General features: G+C 42.9%; 1 protein-coding gene across 23 annotated transcripts in view; it reads left to right on the forward strand.

The window, feature by feature from the left end:
* NCOA6 (nuclear receptor coactivator 6) overlaps positions 1-13,693 on the forward strand; it is a 102,041-nt gene that overhangs the window by 11,924 nt on the left and 76,424 nt on the right. For 18 of the 23 annotated variants that reach the window (XR_011379932.2, XR_016216607.1, XR_011379934.2 and 15 more), the window contains exon 2: positions 12,206-12,284. The exons of 2 other annotated variants lie outside the window; for them this stretch is intronic. The gene's annotated coding sequence lies outside the window, so the exon portion shown is untranslated. Of the gene's footprint in view, positions 1-4,729; positions 4,772-12,205; positions 12,285-13,693 lie in introns of all 23 variants that reach the window. 3 more of the 23 variants (XM_017341664.4, XM_070051909.2, XM_017341665.4) reach the window with 2 other exon arrangements.

Here is a 13,693-nt window from a genome sequence, read left to right on the forward strand (position 1 = left end):
GCCTGGCTCACCTCTCAATGGTGGATGGAGCGGCTTGAGTTTTCGATATTCAGGACTTTTCCTTGTTGTACAGCTTATGTGGTAGGGAGGAAATTCTTCTGCAAAGTTGTCCTAGTGGCGGGGTGAGGTGAGGTGGCCCCTACAATTTGATGGGCATGTGCTCAGGAGGCAAAGGCAGCAGTCCCTGCTTACGTTTGAAAATGTAAACAAACAAGTTGGCTTTTCCCAGCCAGCTGCAGGTCCAGGTAGGGGGAGGAGGTGGGCAGGGGTGTGCCCGACCTCTCTGTTCCTCTATACCTTCTATTTTTTTCTCATGTGGAACTTCAAAAGCAGTTTGCCACGCTCTCCCTCCCACTGCTATTTGCAGCTCCATGGACCCACAATTTCCCATCTCACTTGGTCCACTGGAGGCTGGTGCCAACCTCTCAGGTCCAAGCCTCCGCTGCTTCTCTTTCTTATTTGCTCTTTCAGCGTGGACCTGCCCAGTCTCTGTAGCTCTCCTGGACTTCCTGTTGAGAATTTCCCATGCGTCTATCTCCGGCATACATCTTCTCTCCTTTTTAACTATATTTTGCCCCATGTTGACTCAGGTCATCTTGTTGCTATACTACCATCTTGGGACTAAGTAAATCATTTTTGAGCTTCAAGTCGAAGACTCTGTGACTCCATTGATTTTATCTCTGGTGATGATGGTAGATGGTAATGGCAGAACACATGTGGAAGAAGGATTACATGGCAAGTCAGGAAACAGAGTGGCTGCACCCAATTCAGGCTTTACTACCTACCCTTCCATAAGCTAGAATTAATTCTTTAAAATTTTTTAAAATTTATTTTAATCTACTTGAAAGAGAGAGAGAGAGAGAGAGAGAGAGAGAGAGAAAGCAAGTATATGAGAGATCTGTCCACTGGTTCACTCCCCAAGTACCCATAACAGCTAAGCTGAAGCCAGGAGCCCAGATCACCATCTGAGTCTCCCATGTGGGTGACAGGGACCTGAGCCCTTGAGCCATCATCTACCGCCTCCCAGGATCTGTTAGAAGGAAGATAGATTGGGAAGAGAGCAGCTGGAATTCCAGTATGGGATACAGTGTTGCAAGTGATAGCCTAACTCACTGCACCACAATACCTGTCCCTAGAACTCATTCGTGTGTGTGGTGTGAGGTAAGATACAGTTTCAATTTTCCCCCATACATAACCAATGATCCCAGCACCGTTTGTTGAATGGGGAGTATTTCAAATTGTGAGCTCTTTTTTGTGAAATCTATCTAAGGTTCTAATTCTGGCTCTGCTTCTTGTTAGTTTTATGACCGGGGACAAATTACATACTTTGTTTATGCCTCAGTTTCCTTATTTTAAAAATAAAGATGAGGTGAGTGTTATGGCATAGTGAGTTAAGCCTCATCTGCCCCTGCTAAGTGTCTTATAAGTAGTATTTTATTTAATCCTCACAAAAACCCATTGAAGTAGGCACAGTTTTTAAATCGCTTTTTATAGATAAACAAACTGAGGGATATGGGGCCAGTGTTGTGGAGCACTGGGTTAAACCACCACCTACAGTACATGAATCCCATATGAGCTTCAGTTCAAGTCCCAGCTGCTCCACTTCCAACTCAGCTCCCTGCTAATGCACTAATGTACTTGGGCCCCTACCTCCCAGGTGGGAGACCTGGATATAGTTTCTAGCTCCTGGCTTTGGCCTGGCCCAGCCCCAAGCTTTGCGGACATTTGGGGAGTGAAACTGCGATTGAAGATCTTTGTCTATCTGTCTCGTCTCGTCTCGTCTCGTCTCGTCTCGTCTCGTCTCTTCTCTTCTCTTCTCTTCTCTTCTCTTCTCTTCTCTTCTCTTCTCTTCTCTTCTCTTCTCTTCTCTTCTCTTCTCTTCTCTTCTCCCCTCCCCTCCCCTCCCCTCCCCTCCCCTCCCCTCCCCTCCCCTTCCCTCCCCTTCCCTCCTCTCTTCTCCCCTCTTCTCCCCTCCCCTCCTCTCTTCTCCCCTCTTCTCCCCTCCCCTCCCCTCCCCTCCTCTCCTCTCCTCTCCTCTCCTCTCCTCTCTTTTGGGAAAGAGTTTATTGGGGGCCGGCGCCGCGGCTCACTAAGCTAATCCTCCGCCTAGCGGCACCGGCACACTGGGTTCTAGTCCCTGTCGGGGCGCCGGATTCTGTCCCAGTTGCCCCTCTTCCAGGCCAGCTCTCTGCTGTGGCCAGGGAGTGCAGTGGAGGATGGCCCCAGTGCTTGGGCCCTGCACCCCATGGGAGACCAGGATAAGTACCTGGCTCCTGCCATCGGATCAGCATGGTGTGCCGGCTGCAGCGCGCTGGCCGCAGCGGCCATTGGAGGGTGAACCAACGGCAAAAGGAAGACCTTTCTCTCTGTCTCTCTCTCTCACTGTCCACTCTGCCTGTCAAAAAAATAAAAAAAAAAAAAAGTTTATTGGGGGGAAACCCGACAGAATGGAGGGAAGGGGCGAAGAAGGAAAAGAGGGAGAAGTAGAGTGTGAGAGAGAGAAAGACAGAGACAGAGGTCAGGAGATGGAGGGAGGGAGGGGGGGGAGAGAGAGAGAGAGAGAGGTGCTCAGGAATAGGTCCTTTTAAATCTTTGCGGGGGGCGGGGGCAGGCAGGGAGGTAGGAGCAGTGAATCCCATTAGGATATGTCCCTCTTTCTTTGTAACTTCCTTTCAAACAAATGAAGAAAGGTTAAAAAAACAAAACAAAAAAAAACCCACAAAACTAAGGAGTAAAGCTAACAGAGAAAGAATATGAGCCCAGGAAGTTTAATTGCAAAAACCTGTCCTGCTGATTGCTGCACTCATATGATTAAATCACAGAAGGCCTTGAATGCTCTTTTCTGTTCAGGCTGGGAAGGTTGGGCTCCCAAACTAAATAAGCACTGGGGAGCCATCGAAAGTTATATAGTGATATTAGCTATGTGTTGCTGTAATGAAAGCTTTACGTTAGAAAAGTAAGCCTGGTTGTGAAGTGTGGGGTCAACAGAGGGAGAAAGGAGAAATAGAGCACTGATTCACTCTTCCCACCTCATGAGATTGGTATTTCCTGAGAACTGGACCAATGTTTTCTCTGCCACCCCACTTTCCTTCTTCCCGCCCACCTGTTCTAATATATACTTATTATATTGTCTGGTATTCTTATTTATTTTAAAATTTTGATATATTCTACCTTACTTTAAGAAGAACTTAAAGGGGCTGCCTAGGAGCTAAATGAACCTTTTCTGAGTTAATTAATTAAATTACTCTGTGTATGTGTGTACATAAAGGGGATACTATGGCTTCGATGGAAAGAGTAATGCAATCTAGAGTTTGAGGACATGTATTTTATACACAAACCTGATGAAACAAAAGGCTAGTACCACATTTCTAACTTGGGAAGAATTATATATTATGTGTCAGAATATTAATAATCAGTTATGATCAATAGTGTTAATAATCACCAAAATCAGGGGAGCATTCATCCTTTAAATTGGCATTCGATTTGTGCTATTACCAGCTACAATCCCCACATGCACACAGAAACCACAAGAATTCCTATTAACCAGCTCCTTAACTCATATTGAACTTGTTATTAGTTCCATAGTTCCTATTTATGTATATTTTCTAAAGACCAGACACAGGGGCCAGCACTGTGGGTTAAGCCACAGCCTGGAGGGCTGGCATTCAATTTGGGTGCAAGTTTGAGTCCCGGCTGTTCCACTTCCCATCCAGTGTCCTGCTAATGTGCTTAGGAAAGCAGTGGAGGATAGCCCAAGTGCTTGGGCCCCTGCCACCCACATGGAAGACCCAGAAGAAGCTCCAGACTCCTGGCTCAGCCCTGGCCATTGTAGCCATCTGGGGAGTGAACCAGCACATGGAAGCAAGCTATCTCTCTCTCTTTCTCTCTGCCTTTCAAGTAAAGAAATAAACATTTAAAATATAATGCTAGACTATTTTGAATATGTAACCAGTTGGTTTTATTATTAATAATTTGACATAAGTCCTTGTGGAGAGCGTTAAAAAGAATGGATACTGAGGTCAGGAAATGGTTGCATGAACATTAGGTTTTAATTTCCTTTTATGGGTGGTACAGCAGCTGAGAGAGTGCACAGTTGTGAACCTAGGACATCTGTTTTCCATTCATTTTTTGCTTGTTTTTTGTTTTGTTTTTGCTGTTGTCATTTGTAATATTTTCGGAATGTAAGTAGGAGAGTAAATATTAAATTTAAAGTATAATATTACCAAAATATTTGCAGTTTTGCAACAGAAAGTAACTAGAAGGGCTAGTTTGTAGTTAACTGCCTCCGTGACCAAGGGCAAATCATATACCATTGTGGGGCTTTGTTTTTGATACCAATTTAGAATCTTTTAGGGATTCAGCCCAGGTCAGATGTACTGTATCTGTCTTTAAAATATGTGAAGTCTAACACACATAAAGAAGAGTTCACAAATCATAAGGATAATGAATTATAAAGTAAACACATTTATACTGAAGTAATTTTGAAAATGCTTTGAGGTTCTTTGGAGATTTACAAGCTTTTCTTGTTAAAAGCCACTGGACTAGAGACTAGATCATCTCATGTCTTTTACAACTTTTTCTAGAATAAAATTAGCAGAAACAACAGTAGAGAGAAGGAATTTGGTCACTCATAAAACTGTACTTTGAATAGTCTTTTCTTGGGAATATATTTAGTCCTTTCTTCTGATGCTTCTCTTCTTCCCCTTTGCCCTTTTTCCTTTTTGTCTAGGTCCTGGGAGGAATGGAGAGGGGTCAGAATGTTCTTAAACAGGTCTGTCAATTCTATAGACTACAAATGCAAGTTTGATTTATAAGACTCAGCTTCAATTTAAACAAAGGATTGAGTTAGAAATAGCCTTTACTTTTTAAAAAGAAGCATTTTGATCTATAGATATTATAGGATATTTCACTTTGACAAGCTGCATTTGGCATGTGGTTAGGTCCAAGCTGACTAAGTTAAGTAAGATCTATTTAATAAAAAGGTCTTTATCATTTATGTTGACCATGTGTATGGCATGTTGATTTCATGGAAAGTACCAAGAGAAGATGAAAAGATGAATTCTCAGTTGTCTGTGATTCTGGAAGAGAATGTAAGCATAGATAAAGAAGGAAGGTAACTTATTTGGCCTTGTTTTCTGATGTTTTCAGATTTTATAAAGTTGAAAAAAAATCAAAAGCTGCCTTAGAAATCACAAGGAAAGACAGATCTATGTAGTTGTTATTTGCCTCCCTCTTCTCCTGAATCAGCTCTGCCCAGACAAAAACTCTAGCTCAGTGATTTCGCAACTTGGTTACCTGTGAAGGTTGGGGAAAGCTACTGGTGTCTTTGTCTCCTGCTCTTCTCCACTCCACCAGCCCCCAGATTGTGATTCAATTGGCTTAGGAGGGTATGGCCTTGACTTTGGAATTTTTAAAAGATCCCTAAGTGATTCTACAGTGCAGATGAGTTTGAGAACTATTCTCTACCTAGTTAAAGGAGAATTGGCTACTGTGTGACTTGTGGCTTTTTTTCCCCCATAAATATTTGAATAAATATGTGGATACAACTATAAATGTTTTGATTTTAAAATTTTGGACTTTAAACCTATCTAAATTCTTATTAGAATATACTTCAGGAAAAGAGGTGCCATGTCTACATTTTTAAAATCATTGTATCTTTAGCATTTAAAACAAACTTGCATAATTGAATGTTTGTTAAATGAGTGAATGAACCTATTAGTCTCTAGTGAACTGAGATTGTATTTTCAGTAGTTCTGAGCTTTTACTAATAGTATGAGTATGTAGAGTGATGTAGTATGGTGTAGTGTGAAACCCAACTTCTAGAAACCAATTGCCTGGACTCAAATCTTGGCACACTCTAGCTAGGTGGTCTTAAGCAAGTTATTTAACGTCTCTGTGCCTCAGTTTCCTCGTTCATAAAATGGGGGTAATAGAATCTCTTTCATGGGTTTGAGGGTGCTGCGTTAATAATGCAAAGTGTTTAGAACAGTGCCTGGCACGTAAGAGTGTTTTATAAGTTTTAGAGAAGCCCCAGATTCTCTGTAATTTGGATAAGTTACCTGTAGAATGTAGTTTGAGGATAAGTTGGAATAAGAGAATCAGCTACATTAAAGAAGGCTCTACAAAGATTTCATTGTTTTGGGTTATCTTAATGAGTAAAATTTGCATACAACAAACTATCAACTTGAAGTGTACAGTTCAGTGGGCTTTGACAGATATGATATTTGTTGTGAAACAACTTACATACCTAAGATACAGAAAATTTTTATTACCCCGCAGAGTTACCTTGTGCCCCTTTGCAGCCTGTACTTCCCAATACCCCCACTTAAATATGTTGTTTTGCATTTTCTAGAGTTTTATATAAATACATTGACACATTTTATTATCTTTTATATGTGGCTTCTTTTGCTCAACATAATAATTTTTACACTCAACCATCTTATAGCATGTAGCTGTAATTCATTCCCTTCTGGTGCCAAGTAGTATTTTGTTATATGGACATAACATGTTATATCTGTTCACCCGTGATGGATATTTGGATTGTTTCCCAGTGATTGCAAATTGTGAATTAAGTTTCTGTAAGCATTCATGTACAGATCTTTATGTAAACATGTTCTAATTTATTCTCAAGTAGATAACTAGCAGTGGGATTGCTGGGTCATATGGTATATCTACCTTTTTAAGAAATTCCCAATTTATTCAGGATTCCCTGGAGGGTATGTTAGTTATCTATTATTGCATAAATTATCACAAGTTTAGCCTCTTAAAATAGCACACACCGGATGGGCATGTGGCACAGTGGTTAAGTTTTTGCTTGGGAGGCCCACATCCTGTGTTGGAATGTCTGGTTCATATCCTGGCTCCTATTGTGGCCAGGGTTGCCTTCAACACTCAGGTCTTGATGTAGCTTAGGATGCCCACATCCCCTATCAGAGTGATTGGGTTTAAGTCCTGCAGGGCTCTAGTTCTGATTCCAGCTTCCTGCTAATGGGCCACCCTGGTAGACAGCAGGTACTTGGATCAAGTACTTGGGTCCCTTATATCTACATGGAGACTCAGAATGAGTTCCTGGCTCCTTGCTTTTGCCTGGCTCAGCTCTGATTGTTGTGGACATTTGTGGAATCAACCAGTGGATAAAAGATCTCTTTCCGCCAGTGCCGCGGCTCAATAGGCTAATCCTCCACCTGCGGTGCCGGCACACCGGGTTCTAGTCCTGGTCGGGGCGCCAGATTCTGTCCCGGTTGCCCCTCTTCCAGGCCAGCTCTCTGCTGTGGCCCGGGAGTGCGGTGGAGGATGGCCCAATTCCTTGGGCCCTGCACCAGCATGGGAAACCAGGAAAAGCACCTGGCTCCTGGCTTCGAATCAGCGCGGTGCGCCGGCCGCAAAGATCATTGGAGGGTGAACCAACGGTAAAGGAAGACCTTCCTCTCTGTCTCTCTCTCTCTCACTGTCCACTCTGCCTGTCAAAAAAAAAAAAAAAAAAAAAAAAAGATCTCTTCTCATCTGTTTGTGTTTGCATTTCAAAAAATAAAATAAAAATAATAAAAACATTTTTTTAAAAAAGTTTAGCCTGTTATTAACCATCATGAAATGCAGATCAGAATCATGATTAGATGCATGTCCCACCCACTAGGAAGCTATAATCAGAAAGATAAAAAACAAATGTTGGCAAGGGTGTGGAGAACTTTTACTGGTGTCACTGCCTTGGAAACATTTGTCAATTCCTCAGAAAATTAAAGAGATAGCATAGGACCTAGCAGTTTCACGCTCAAATATACATTTATATATTGAGGGAGTCTTGTAAAAGTACATGGAAAAGTCATGTCTTTTATTTCCATTTTCCATGAATTTTTTGAAGTCCCATCATAGCCAAGAGAAATGAAGAGAGGGCTGTGGTCTAGTGCTGTGGCTCAGCGAATTAAAGCCACAATCTGCAGCACCAGCATCCCATTTGAGTGCTGGTTTGAGTCCTGGCTCTACTGGTGCTGGTTCAAATCCCAGCTGCTCCACTTGCTATCCAACTCTCTGCTAATGTGCCTGGAGGGAAGTAGAGGATGACCCAAGTCCTTGGGCCCCTGCACCTAAGTGGGACACCTGGAAGAAGCTCCTGGTTCTTGGTTTCCGCTTGGCCCAGTCCTGGCTGTTGTAGCCATCTGGGGAGTGATCCAGTGGATGAAAGATCTCTCCCTCTCTCCCTCTCTCCCTCTCTCCCCTCTCCTCTCTCTCCTCTCTCTCATCTCTCTCCTCTCTCTCTCTAACTCTGCCATTCAAATAAATAAATATTTTGGGGAAAAAAAAGAAAAAAGAAAAGCCATGTCCATACAAATGTTTACACACACAGATATTCATAGCAGCATCATTCTTTTTTTTTTTTTTTGACAGGCAGAGTGGACAGTGAGAGAGAGAGACAGAGAGAGAAAGGTCTTCCTTTGCCGTTGGTTCACCCTCCAATGGCCACCGCTGCAGCGGGCGCACCGCGCTGATCCGATGGCAGGAGCCAGGAGCCAGGTGCTTTTCCTGGTCTCCCATGGGGTGCAGGGCCCAAGCACCTGGGCCATCCTCCACTGCACTCCCTGTGCACTCCCTGGCCATAGCAGAGAGCTGGCCTGGAAGAGGGGCAACCGGGACAGAATCCGGCGCCCCAACCGGGACTAGAACCCGGTGTGCCGGCGCCGCAAGGTGGAGGATTAGCCTATTGAGCCACGGCGCCGGCCTAGCAGCATCATTCTTAATAGAAAAAATGGAAACAACTCAAATATCCATCAATTAATGAATGGCTAAAAATATTACCCATTGTTTGGCAGTTAAAAAAAAAAGTAGCATTACATGCTACAATATGGATGGACCTTGAAAACATTATGTAAGTGAGAGTGATCAGTCACAAGAAGACATATTGTATGGTTTGATTTATGTGAAATAATCAGACTGTGCAAATCTGTAGCGGCAAAAGCGGATTAGTGGTTACCCAGGGCTGGGAAGGGGACATTGATAGAAGGAAGTGGGAAGTGACACTTGAAGCGCACTGGGTTTCTTTTGACGGTGATGAAAGTGTTCCAGAACTGAATGTACTCAAAACCACTTAATTTGTAAAGTACTATCAATGGATTAATTGTATAGTATGTGAATTGTATCAAATATATTACCAAACTAAAACCAAAAAGTGGGCACTGGCCTTATGGTGTGTCAAGTTAAGCTTCTGCCTGCAATGCTGGCATCCCATGTGAGCACCAGTTTGAGACCTGGCTGCCCCATTTCTGTTCCAGATCCCTGCTCACGTGCCTGCGAAAGCAGCAGAAGATGGCTCAAATGCTTGAGCCCCAGCACCCACATGGGAGACCTGGAAGAAGCGCTTGGCTTCTAGATTCGGCTTGGCCCAGCCCTAGTCATTGCAGCCATTTGGGGAGTGAGCCAGTGGATGGAAGATTTCTTCTTCTCTTTCTCTCTTTCCCTCTCTCTTTTCGTCTGTCTGTAATTCTGTCTTTCAAGTAAAAAATAAATAATAATTAAAAAAAAATCACCCAGAGTGTCACTACTCAGATGTAGCACTTTGAACATTTTGGTGAAATTTGTCCAGAGTCTTTTCCTTCTGAAAAAAAATGCTCATTCTGTAATTACACCGGTTTTATTTTTTATTTATTTTTTAAATATTTATTTATGTATTTGAAAGATGTATATATAGAGAAGGAGAGAGAATGAGAGAGCGCCCATCCACTGTTTTGCTCCCCAGATGGCTGCAAGGGCAAGAGCTGGGCCAGGCTGAAACCAGAAGCCAGGAGCTTCATCTGAGTCTCCCGCATTTATGCAGGGACCCAAACACTTGGACCATCTTCTGCTACTTTTCCTAGGCCATTAGCGGGGAACTGAATTGGAAGTGGAATAGCCGGGACTCAAACTGGCGCCCATGTGGGATGATAGCATTGCAAGCTTTACTTGCTATGCCACAACTCTACCTCCTAAACTGGTTTTTAATTTGCTTCTTCCCTTCTACTTATTATGTTGAGAAAAATCACATGACATTTTTTCTTTATATTAATACATTTATAATCAAAAATTAAGTGAATGGTGTAGAAGTCCACATACACATACTTACCAGCTAGGTTTAACAAAAATTGATATATTGCCATATTCACTTAATCTATGGTTTCTTTACTGAAATATTTTAGAGCAGACATCATGTCGTTTTGCCTCTTTTTCAATTTCTGTTTCTAAAGAGTAAGGTCATTTTCTTATGTGATCACATTACCATTATCAGACATAAAAAATTAGGCCGGCGCCGCGGCTCACTAGGCTAATCCTCTGCCTGCGGCCGGCACACCGGGTTCTAGTCCCAGTCGGGGCGCCGGATTCTGTCCCGGTTGCCCCTCTTCCAGGCCAGCTCTCTGCTGTGGCCCGGGAGTGCAGTGGAGGATGGCCCAAGTGCTTGGGCCCTGCACCTTATGGGAGACCAGGATAAGTACCTGGCTCCTGCCATCGGATCAGCGCAGTGCGCCAGCCGCAGCGCGCTGGCCGTGGCGGCCATTGGAGGGTGAACCAACGGCAAAAGGAAGACCTTTCTCTCTGTCTCTGTCTCTCTCTCTCTCTCTCTCTCTGTCCACTCTGCCTGTCAAAAAATTTAAAAAAAATTAGTTTTTATGTTATCTAAAATATACTTTATATTAAAAATTCTCCCATTCACTCAAAATGTCTTTAGTGTTGGTTTAATGTTATAGCAATTTAAATATACTTTTATAACATTTTAATGACTGTATAATATTTTTTAAAGATTTATTTATTTACTTGAAATCAGAGTAACACAGTTGGCCGCAACGACCGAAGCTGTGCTGATCTGAAGCCAGGAGCTAGGAGCTTTTTCCAGGTCTCCCACATGGGCCCAAGGACTTGGGCCATCTTCTATTGCTTTCCCAGGCCATAGCAGAGAGCTGGATCAGAAGTGGAGCAGCCAGGACTTGAGCTGGCACCCATATGGGATGTCGGCACTGCAGGCGGCAGCTTTACCGACATGCCACAGCACCAGCCCAACAGTATAATCCTTTTTTTTTCTTTTTAATTTGAAAGGCATTTACAGAGATATAGAAATCTTCCATCTGCTGATTCACTCCTAAATAGCTGCAACAGCTAAGACTGGCTAGGCCAAAGGCAGTAGCCTAGAACTCCTTCCTGGTCTCCCACATGGATGGCAGGGGCCCAAGCACTTGAGCCATCTTCCGCTGCTTTCCCAGGCACATTAGCAGGGAGCTGGGTTGGAAGTGAACAGCTCCAATATGGGATGCTGGTGTTAAAAGTGGCAGCTTAGTCCATTGTGCCACAATACTGGCCCCATATAAATTTATATATAACTCAGGGTAACATACTTTACTTTTTGATTCTCTGTACTTTTGTTTGATTTTCTTATAAGCAGTATAGCCTTGCATTACTCATGTTAAAAGCAGAAAACTTTAAATAAACAACTGAAGTTTATAATAGGCAAAAGAAAAGAAGCAGAAGCTTTTGTTCTTCTATTATCACTTTCTTGGGACAAATTATTTATCCACATTCCCCACCTGACTCAGTTACCTCATCTAAGGGGAAAATGATGTATGAAAACTTTGATGCCTGGCTTTTCGGCCATAGCTATACATTATAATTATTTAGGAAACTTAAAAAAATAAGTGTCTGCATCCCACCAGGTCTGCCATGTTGCATGAGTATTTAAACTGTTGGGACTGGCACTGTAGCGTAATGGGTAAAGCCGCCGCTTTGGTGGCATAATTAAACTAAACTTTGGTGGCATATTAGAATCACCTGAGTAGTGTTTAAATCCCACAACTCGGGGCTGAAGTGCAGACGTTAAAGTTTCCCAAGTAATTTTAATATATAGCCAAGGTTGAGAGCCAGTGAAGTTCTTTCAGAGCCCATGCTCATTTGATCTCAAATATTCTGACTTTAGTCATTTTGGATTAGTTGGGGCACTTTTAATTAGGGAATTTTAGCTCGATAGACTACATCTGCCTGGTTATTATTTCTGCTAATAGCGCACTGCACTGAGTGGGGTAGGGTAACCCTCGTGGCTGAACTTGAGATTGGAAGACCCAGCTCTAATTCTAATCCTGCCACAATCTTGGTCTATGACTACTCTATCACATTGCAAAACCACTATGTAGGTTTCAGTTTTCCTTTGTGAAAGAGTGAAGAAGTTTTACTAATTATCCTCTAAATTCTCTTCTAGCTCTGATAAAACTTCAAGTTTGTGAGCCAGGAGGTGTGGAGGACAGGCAGCTGGTAGACTTCAACAGCCTGAAGAATAGGTGAGCAAGGGTTGCCAGGATACTGATAGGAGCATTGTTGAGGAGCCAGCTGAGGGCAGGGAGGAGTGTGGGTGGGAAGAAACAGAATATGTGAATAAAAGAGCCTAGAGGTAAAGAGTGTGGGGCAGGATAGCTGAGGGGGACCAGTGTCAAAGACTGGCCTGAGGGAACATGGAGTTAGAGGAGGCACTGGTTGAGTTCTTATCTGACTCTGAAATGACTCTCATGAGAAATGTGGTCAGAGGAGCCCTTGTCAAAGCAAGAGAATAGAAGGCAGAGATATTTTGGTTGTTGTATGTCTGAAATGGGATAAGAATAGGAATATTGTCACCAAGGGTTTAAGAAGGCACTGGACTGGATAGCTGACTTTAGTTTTGCATAGATAATATATTCACATTGTTTAAAAATCAAACATTATTAAAAAGATATAGAGTAAAAAGTCTTGATCTCACCCTCAACTCCCATGGATTTTTTTTTAAGGATTTATTTATTTGAAAAGCAAAGTTAGAGAGATCTTTCATCTGCTGGTTCACTCCCCAGATGGTCACAATGGCTGGGGCCGATCCAGGCTGAAGCCAGGAGCCCAGGTCTCCATGCAAGCCTTCCACATGAGTGACAGAGACCCTAGTATTTGGGCCATCCTCTGCTGCCTTCCCAGGTGCATTAGCAGGGAGCTAGGTTGGAAGCACAGCAACTGGGACTTGAACTGGCGCTTCCGATGTAAGATGCTGGTGTTACAGGCAGCATCTGAGCTCTGCACCACACCACTGGCCCCTTCATGATTCTTTTTGTTGTTGTTTTTCTTTAATTTTGGTGCCACTCATAATGTTGGTGGGAATATGAGACCTTTTTTTTTTTTTTTAAGATTTATTTATTTACTTGAGAGGTAGTTACAGAGAGGTAGATCTTGCATCCGCTGGTTCACTCCCCAAATGGCTGCAACAGCTGGAACTACGCCAATCCGAAGCCAGGAGCTTCTTCTGGGTCTCCCACGCAGGTGCGTGGGCCCAAGCATTTGGACCATCTTCCATTGCTTTCCCAGGCGCATTAGCAGAGAGCTGGATTGGAAGTGAAGCAGCTGGGACTCAAACCAGTGCCCATATGGGATGCTGGTACCACAGGCAAATACTTAACCTACTATGCCACAGTGCCAGCCCCGCCTTAATGATTCTTAAGTGAAGCTAATGCAAGTCCCTGAATTTGTCTCTTACCCTCCTTGAATGTTTGCTAATGAGTCGCTTAAGATCTCAGGAAAATTGTTCTTTGTAGACTTAATGAAAACTATTTTCACATTCTTTGAAGATGCCAATGTTAGCTTGATAACATGAAAATAGCATTGATTTTTGTTGCAAAGATAGTTCATTGCTGGAATTTCTATGCATCACTATGACTTTCCAAAAAATTCTCTC

The sequence above is a fragment of the Oryctolagus cuniculus genome, chromosome 11 (assembly GCF_051225735.1).
Source record: "Oryctolagus cuniculus isolate XC-2025 breed Fujian yellow rabbit chromosome 11, ASM5122573v1, whole genome shotgun sequence".
In the NCBI taxonomy this organism is placed as follows: Eukaryota; Metazoa; Chordata; class Mammalia; order Lagomorpha; family Leporidae; genus Oryctolagus; species Oryctolagus cuniculus.